The sequence below is a fragment of the Notamacropus eugenii genome, chromosome 5, assembly GCF_028372415.1.
Source record: "Notamacropus eugenii isolate mMacEug1 chromosome 5, mMacEug1.pri_v2, whole genome shotgun sequence".
In the NCBI taxonomy this organism is placed as follows: domain Eukaryota; kingdom Metazoa; phylum Chordata; class Mammalia; order Diprotodontia; family Macropodidae; genus Notamacropus; species Notamacropus eugenii.
The window spans coordinates 305,216,496-305,224,939 of record NC_092876.1 but is presented as its reverse complement, the minus strand read 5'-3'; the positions used below and the strand labels follow the sequence as shown (position 1 = coordinate 305,224,939).

At 36.6% G+C, this 8,444-nt stretch overlaps 1 long non-coding RNA gene across 1 annotated transcript; it reads right to left on the bottom strand.

The window, feature by feature from the left end:
* Positions 1 to 658: 658 nt before the first annotated feature.
* Positions 659 to 5,657, bottom strand: LOC140509205 (uncharacterized). Its single transcript, XR_011968591.1, has 3 exons — positions 5,332 to 5,657; positions 4,157 to 4,282; positions 659 to 940 (listed from the first exon to the last, which is right to left on the bottom strand). It is a non-coding gene; the product is annotated as an uncharacterized lncRNA (long non-coding RNA).
* Positions 5,658 to 8,444: the final 2,787 nt, after the last annotated feature.

Sequence of the window (8,444 nt, the reverse complement as noted above, 5' to 3'; positions counted from 1 at the left end):
TCTCTTCACTTTCTCAGAACCTATTCCATTACAACCACAGATCCATGCAGAGGCTTAAATACTCAAGGGCAAGTTTTTTGAATCACAACTCTCAAAAACACAGATGACAAGAGACTGTCTAGACAAGGAGGGCATCAACCTGAGATCTGTAAATATTAAACTAAGATCTTTGTGCCTTGTTTGTGTGTATATGTATGTTTATACCTATATGTATGTATGTATGTATGTGTACATAAAAAGAATAAATATATATACAAACATATACTCTATTTCAATATAATTTGTATCCTATGTACTTAAAAACATTATTCTGAAAAGGGATCTATAGGCTTCACTTTACTGCCAAAGTTGCTCATAACATAAAAAAAGGCGAAGAATCTCTGATCTCGACACTTCTTAAATAAGCTATGGATATAAATGGAATCTGGTAATGATTTTGTGTCTTTTTTTCTCTTTCACATGCATTTGATTACCCTTTATCAGAATTTTCAAGTTCTAATTGTGGTCTATCCTTTTCTAAAAAAAAATAAATTGGCCATTTAATCCAATTCTTTCCAAGGAACACAATGGTGAAAGTACCCTGGGGCCCTCCTTCATCACCTTCTAAACATTCATGGGAGTTTTTCATGGGTAGGAATATAAAGAAAACTCAAACAGCTCTCCATTACAGCTTTATTCCATCTCCTATCCCATTCGATCAATTGATAGGATCTCTCATCTTTCCATAATGCTGTACTCAACTTTTACTATTTTGTCACCTCTTGCTGATATCTTATTTGATCTTCCTCTGTAGCCCTGTTGCTTTCTTCTTTTCCTCCTCTGTCAGCAAGAGAGCATACATATCCTGCTCTTGCTGCTGCTGAAATTATTCCTCTTTTTTTAACCTCTTCTTTATTTCTTTTAGTGACTTCTCCTCCTCCTGCCATGGCCTTTTGCTGACCTAGATACAATATATTAGTCAGAGTTTTCCAGATGTTTCAAACTGCAGTCCAATATGTAGAGGAAGAACTTTCATGATGCATATGAAGAAACGTTATTTCCCACATCACCATATCCACTGAGCCAAGTTATGGAAGGAGGTTTTACAGAAGCTATGCAATCATCTTCCCTGAACAACAGGCTGGCAGGATCTTTTATATTCCTTTCCTTTCCACTATGACATAGTTACTCCAAATCTTCCCTTAGAAATTCATCTTCTACTCTGTCACAGCCACCATCTCACAATTATTGCTTTTAACTTTTGACCTATTTCTTATATGGGCCTTTCTACAATTTCTTTACCAGAAGTTTGCCTAGGAGATTGCCTGAACAGGACTCTACATATTATTCTAACCATGGACTCCAAGACTCTTCAGATTTAATTGAAAATAGCTTACTCTCATCCTCTCAATGAACACTGGTCTTTTCTATGAGAATACATGCATTCTGTTGACCTTAATGTACCCACATTTCTTTTCCCATAAGCATATACATAGGCTTAGCACAATGACATAAACATTAGCTTGACACACAATACAGCATAAATGTTAACTTAATATGCAATATAGCATAAGTGCTAGTTTAGTATGCAATAAAACATAAATGTTAGGTTAACATTGAGTATAGTATAAACATTAGTTGAATAAATAATGTAGGCAAGCCCTATGAGCTCGACACCAACCATTATATGAAAGCAGATGTATCCTTTTGCCCTGAATCACTTCCTACCAATCATAAATATTGGTTTGGAAATATCCCAGGAAAAGGAAAAGCTAAATGGATTTTTGAAACTGGATTGTCAGCAAAAGACTTTGTATTAAGGAAAAAAAAAAACAATAAAAGGGGAAAAAATAGCAAGAAGCAACAGGAAATCAGAAACTTTCCTTAAAGACAGAATTTTACAGTGAAAAGTACTCTTATTTTCAAATTCTGTAGTGGAAAAAACAGAACTTTGCAAATCAGAAGACCTCAGTTCTAGTCCCAGTTCTACCACTAATTATCCAATGTCTTTAGCGAGATCTCATAATAATTTCCTGTCAATAGAAAGTAACTGTAATATATTACTTTCCCTATTTCCTCCAAATCTTGCTCCTTACATAATTTATTTTATCAATTCTTAAAATGCCTAATAAGTTCTCTTTTTATTGACTGAAGGGGAATATTAAACAGTTCCTTTGCAATATCTAAGAAATCATTTGACCAGTCCTTATGCTAAAAAATCTTAGTTTTTTTTTTCCCCATAATCTTAGACACTACTATAATCTGATAATAACAAAATGAATTGTACATAATTTCCTACAGTGGAACTAAGTAACATCTAGAGAAAAATCTTCATAGATTCACCTTTATTTCAGCAATGACAAAGGTCACCCTTTTCTCTTAGGACTGTTTACCAACACCATGCCAGGAAACTGAATCACTTACATTTAAATTGTCTTAGGAAGATTCTGAAGATCACCTGGCAGGATAAGTTACCAGACACTCAACTCCTTTTTCCAACTAAACTGCCAAGTATTCAGACTCTACTGCAGAAAGTACAACTACAAAGGTCTGGCCACGTTGTTCAAATGCTAAACATATGAGTGCATAAAAGACTAATTTTATGAAGAACTCACTTAGGACAAGAGCTCACATGGTGGTCAGAAGGAGTGATAAATGGACATGCTCAAGGTCTCTCTTAAGAACTTTGGAATTGACTGTGTGACATGGGAGACACTGGTTCAGGACTGCCTAACCTGGCATGCCCACATCAAAGAAGCTGCCATGCTCTGTGAGCAAAGCAGAATTGAAGTAGCTCAAAAGAAACTGGAAATACACAAATTCAGAAAATGCATCCCAAATGTTCACAGGAAGTATTTGTGCCCAACATGTGGTAGAACATTCTGAGCTCATATTGGTCTGATCTTCCACAACAAGATGCACTGCAACTTGTTTCCAACATGGGGATGTCATTTTGATCCTCTTCAAGACAGAAGGACAACTGATGATTATAGGGCAAGAAGGGATCTTAGAGAACATGTAATCAAACTTCATTTCACAGATGAAGAAACAGACTCATTAAGTTTAACTGCCCTCAGCTCATACCTTGAGTGGTAGAGTGTGAACTAGGACTAAGGTATGTGTACTCCTGGTCATTTTGGAGAAGTCTGTTGTACTTCCCATTAAAAAATAAATCTATTTGACTCTGCTACCCAAGCCTATACCCTTTGTTAATAGTATGCAGGGTAAAAAATGGAAGATGATGAAACAATGTTCTCAAATGGAGAGATCAGTCTAGATATGGTAATGTCCACAACTCATATTTTAGATCATTCATTTTTTTCTGTTATGTAAGATATTATCATGATTTTCTCAAGATATCAGAACGATTTGAGCTAGCTCAAGGTAAATTTTTTAATACATACTTTCAATCATGAAGGCCTAGTATTCATAATCCTCCACATGCTGACCTTCAAGTCACCTTGTCCTACTAGCTTATCCCTGTTCCATTTCCTTTCTCTGCATTTTTGAATAAGTGGTTGCCTGTAATTGGAATATATTCCTCACTCACCTCAACCTTTTATACCCCCTAGCTTCCCTTATGATACAGCTCAGTTGTTTCCTTTTACACAAATTCTTTCCTACTTCCTCTAGTTGTTCAGATGATTTCCTTCCAACTAGTACTTTGATTTACTTTGTGTTTGCCTTTTATTTACACCTGTATGACTGTTGCAATCCACCCTCCCCTCTTTGGAATTTGAGCTTTTTGCTGACACTTGCTTTGTCTTTGTAATTCCAGTTTCCACCTAGACCCTTCACGTAATAGATGCATAATAAATGCTGTTCTAGTTGATTCTTTTTCTTTTTCTTTTCTTTCTTTCTTTTCTTTTTTTTTTTTTTTTTGAGAAACTGGGTCTCCCTTTCTTACCCAGGCTTGAAATATAGCAGTTACTCTTGGGCCTAACTCCACTACTGATCATCATAGGAGCTTTTTTACCTGCTCCATTTCTGACCTGGGCTTATTTGTCCCTCCTTAAGAAACATGGTGACCATTCTCTCTTAGGAACTTAAAATATTGATGCTGTACTTAGTGCAGATAACCAGTTGGCTCAGCAGACTATGAATAAAAATTCTTAAGCTCAAGTAATCCACCAGTCTGTCCCACAGTAGCAGTGGTTACAGGAGCGCATAACCATACCTGGTGATTGAGTTGAACTGATCTTGAGATGAGGGTTTGTTGTTATCTTGGGCTTAACACAGGAGCATACTTGTGTGAAATCATGTCATGCTTACATCCACCGTCTTTGGCAGATTTCTTGTCTTTCTGAATAGAAACCACACAAAATTACTATTACTAAAAGTGGAATTATAGGGCCATCAACCCTGACCTGTGACAGAAAACACCATATGAAAAGATATCAACTCTGGAGACGGCCCAGATTGAAATCGCAGAAACACCAGAATATGAGAACCATGACAAAGTACCAAAAATTAGAGAGTAAATCTTTCTGGTAGTAGGTGGGGAAGAGGAGAGAGGGAAGAAGAGCTTCAGTAAAATGAATACTTGCAACAGCAACTTCCATCATTACAAACCTATTTCAAGTAGAGGAGCATCTAGGTGGTGCTGTGGATAGAGCACAAGTGCAGGAGTCAAGAGGACCTGAGTTCAAATCGCACCTCAGATACTTGATACACACTAGCTGTGTGATCTTGGGCAAGTCACTTAACCCCAATTGTCTCATCCTGGGTCATCTCCAGTCATCCTGATGAGTATCTGGTCACTGGATTCAGATGGCTCTGGAAGAGAAGTGAGGCTGGTGACATAGCCCTCCCTCACTCAAAACAAAGTCAAGTGCAAGTCATGTCATTATTTCTCTGATGACATGGTCTTCTTCAGCATAGAAGGATGACTGCACATTTTCCAAATAAAGGCTTCAGAAAGAGGATAAGAGAATTGAATAAGAATTTATATTGTATCTAATATGTGCCAAACAGGTACTAACAACTTTTTAGAAATATTATCTCATTTGATCCTCTCAATAACCCTGTAAAATAGATGCTATCATTATCTCTATTTTTCAGTTAAAGAAACTGAGACAATCAGAAGTTAAGTGATTTTTTTCAGGATCACAGAGACAGAAAATATTTGAGGCTAAATTTGAACTCAGATCTTTCTGACTGTAGACCCACTGCTCTATCCACTGTGCCACAAGATCACTCTAAAAACACAAAGTCCCACAGGTTTGTGCCTGTAATTTATAGTGCTCTTGCATACATAATTGTCATTCTTTAATGTAGATGATTTGAAAGTTATTTGCTGAAGAAATCTGAGATTGGTCATCAGATACTCAGATATGTCAAATATATCACTACCTTTGGTATCAAGTCTAAAGAAGCTCTTCTGGCTGGGTTCAAACAGCAGTTATGACCAGGCTATGCAGATGTTCGCATATAGGCCAAATTCAAGCAGCAGTTGCTAACATGGCTAAAACCCTGAAAAAGACAGTCCCTTTCTTCAATCTATTTTTGCTTGTTCTTCCATATAAAACCAGCTAAAAATGCCCTCCTGTGTACTATAGAGAGAGAGAGAACATCCTTAATACTAAGTATAGTCTCTGTGAATCATGATCATCAGCAGCACTGTTTGTAGCTCCTGGCTGTTCTATTTTCAGTCAACTGAATGTATGACCCACCAGGAAGACATACTTTGTCACAAAGACATGATCTGTTTACCCCTGTGTTGCTATGGAGAGGTTTGTTTTCTCTTCCTTTTCTCATTCTCTATAGTAAACATGATGTAAATATTCTCCCTTCCTCTGTGCTCCATTTGGAGTGGTCTCCTTGATAATTATGATCTTAGTTTTATGTTCTATTAAAATTTAATAGTGCTACGTTTAAATATACACATATATAATGGGTTAGCTTGAAATTGTGTTACATTGCTATGATGTCCTGAAGGAAGCAGGGATACAAAGGGTTAAACTGTACCACCAGGTGTTGTAATAGCTGGAATACAGACAATTTCAGCAGAATTATGCTTAGATGTTTTCTCTGGAGAAAGATCAATCATTTTAATGGTTTTCTAAAGTGAATGATGGAAGAATAGCACTTCAAGGCAAAACTCAGGGAGGACTCCCCAAATACAAGAGGAAGTATACTTAGGAGAACAAACAATAGGTGGTCTGAAGTTCTTCAGGTACAGCAAAAATTTCTAAGGAAATAGAAGAATAATAGCTCATGTTTTCACAGAATATCAATATTTCCACATATTCATTTTATAAAGCTGTCTATGCAAAAGCACATTGTATGTATTTTCTCATTAGATCTTCATAATACTTTGAAGTACTCTTATTATCACTTACTTTACAAGTGAAGAAACTGAGTTCCAGAGAGATTTAGTCACTTACCTAGAGTCATTCAGCCTCTAAGTATCTTGAGGCAAGATTTGAACTTAGATCTTCCTAAATTTAATAACTTAAGAAGTAAGTCTGTGGTGAGCACAGTTAGAATGAAAATTTAGATGTATGATATCAGAAACCCTTGCAACTGACAATTCCTTGCGTGGTGTAGTTTCTATTTGGCAGCTTTTGTTGCTCTGTACCTCTTAGTACTTAAAGGGGCTTGAGTTCACTGGGCTCTGTTACCTGCCTAGTTCTGATACCTGCTATCTGTTATGATGTTTGGGTGTTTGGATTATGCATTTAGAGCTAAAGGAATGTAGGTCATCTAGTTTAACTCGTTCATTATACAGTTGAAACTAAGGACCAAAGGGTTTACATGATTGGCTTAAAGTTACAAAGGTAATAAGTAACAGAGACAGGAAACCTACGTCTTCTTTTGACTTCCAGATGAGCACTCTCTAGCTCCTGGCTCTACTTTATATGCTTCCAAATTGTATTATTATGTTGTTGTCATTGTGGTTTTTCAATGCAAATTCTTGTGGGGGTTTTGCCTTTATGGAAGATATTTTTATTTTGAGCTTGACAAAGTACTTTTCTTCACAACAGCCTTATGATACCAGTTGTTTCAGTAACAGAGAATGCGAGGTTGAGAGAACTACATGGGGCTATGCAACTATTAAATACAAGGCTACAACTTAATCCTTTGTTTCTGAATTCCAAGACTTCTAGTATTCTTTCCAGTGTTCCATCCTTCCTAAAGTGTAACAACTAATACAAAATGGCAGATTTTTAAAAAATCCTTTATATTTGACATTGGAATGTATTTTGTATTTATTTGACACTGGATCTGTATAAATTTTTGAAAATTCAAAACATGCAACAAAATGTAGCTTCTCCGTATTGATTTTACCTCTTCCTCCTAAAAATTCTCTCTTGCTCTACACTTATGTTATTCATGGTTCATCTCCCCAGAGTTGGAAGAGATGTGTTTTAGGTATTAATGTCTTTTGAGTGACCTGTCCACTCTACAGGGGAACAAAAATAAACAATAGTAAACTGTCAAAACACAGTACTGTCATCTCTTCTTCATGATTATTATGGAAAACAACACTCTCTTGAACAGGAACTATGCAACTGACAACTGGGATTTATTTCAATGATTCTGAATTTGAGAGGTGGAAGAAAATTCAATGGCCATCAAATCCAACATATAAAAACAAAATTTCACTAACCTGGCAAGTACTCATCTAGTATCTGCTTTTAGACCACCAAGGAAGGTATCCCACATCTTTTTGAAGAAGCACCCATTTTGGTCATATTTCATTGTTGAAAAATTGTTACTGACTAATATTCCTTCTATATGACAACCCTTCAAATACTTTTTTGGAAAATTATTATATCCCTTCCCCTCACTCCTACATTTCATCCAATTTCTTTTCTCTGGGTTAAACCAACCCATCTCCCTCAACTGATTCGCATATGTCAAGCCTTTTCACTATCCTGATTGCCCTTCTCTGCACACTCCAGCTTACCGATATCCTTGGTAATCCAGAAATAGACATGATAGTCCAAATGAAGTCTGGTGAAGGTAGAATAAAATAATATTAGCATCTCACTTTTCCTGACAGCTGTGCTCCTTGATGCAATAGAGGATTACATTAGCTTTGTGGCTGCTCTGTCAGAACCTAGAACAATTTTACTAAAGTGAAGATCTAACTATGTTACCACCCTTCCCTCAGGGTGGGGAAAAATCTCAAAACTCTCCAGGGACTATCTGTTATCTCTGACATTCAAAGCCTTACACAACCTGGCCACTTCTTAACTTCTCAGTCCTCTTATATGTTATTCTCCTCCACAAACTATGATAAAGACTCTCTGGCCTACATGCTGTTCCTTTAACATGACGCTCCAATTCCATACTCTACATCTTTGCATTAGGGATTCTCTATGCATGAAATGATTTCTCTCCTCATCCCCAGTTTCTAGTTCTGTAGACTTCTACAAAACTCAGATCAAATCCCAGTTTCTCTGTACCATACTTCTAAGATTGCTACCTATTATACACACACACACACACACACACAC